Source organism: Penaeus monodon, chromosome 33 (assembly GCF_015228065.2).
Source record: "Penaeus monodon isolate SGIC_2016 chromosome 33, NSTDA_Pmon_1, whole genome shotgun sequence".
NCBI classification, from domain to species: domain Eukaryota; kingdom Metazoa; phylum Arthropoda; class Malacostraca; order Decapoda; family Penaeidae; genus Penaeus; species Penaeus monodon.
In genome coordinates this window covers 10,279,654-10,280,055 of record NC_051418.1, presented here as the reverse complement: position 1 = coordinate 10,280,055, position 402 = coordinate 10,279,654, and positions in this window count along the sequence as shown.

The window sequence follows — 402 nt, the reverse complement described above, 5'->3', positions numbered from 1 at the left end:
TTAGAGGATTCATCAACGAAAATTGTTCTGCTGAGAAATGTATTTTATTTAACAAAGTGTAATAGAAACTATATTTCTTGGCAATGGTGGAAATCTGGTCTTTCTGGTCGCCTTTCTAGTTTAGCTAATTTCAGTAGACTTTATTTCAGTTGAAGTTCAGTTACATTTGGTTTGATAAACCTGTATGGTTGGAGTTAAACTTGGATCTTTGAAGGGCATTTAGCGGTGATTCTTAAATTTACGTAGAGTATTAAGTGCTCACATTATATCATTAATAAATACATATTCCCGTCAGTATACATACATATTTCATTTCATCTGCTGTCTAAGCTACTGGAGCTTATGAATATTCTCTTTGAAAATGGAAAAGGCACCAGATAGATAGGATTAACCAAAACGGGG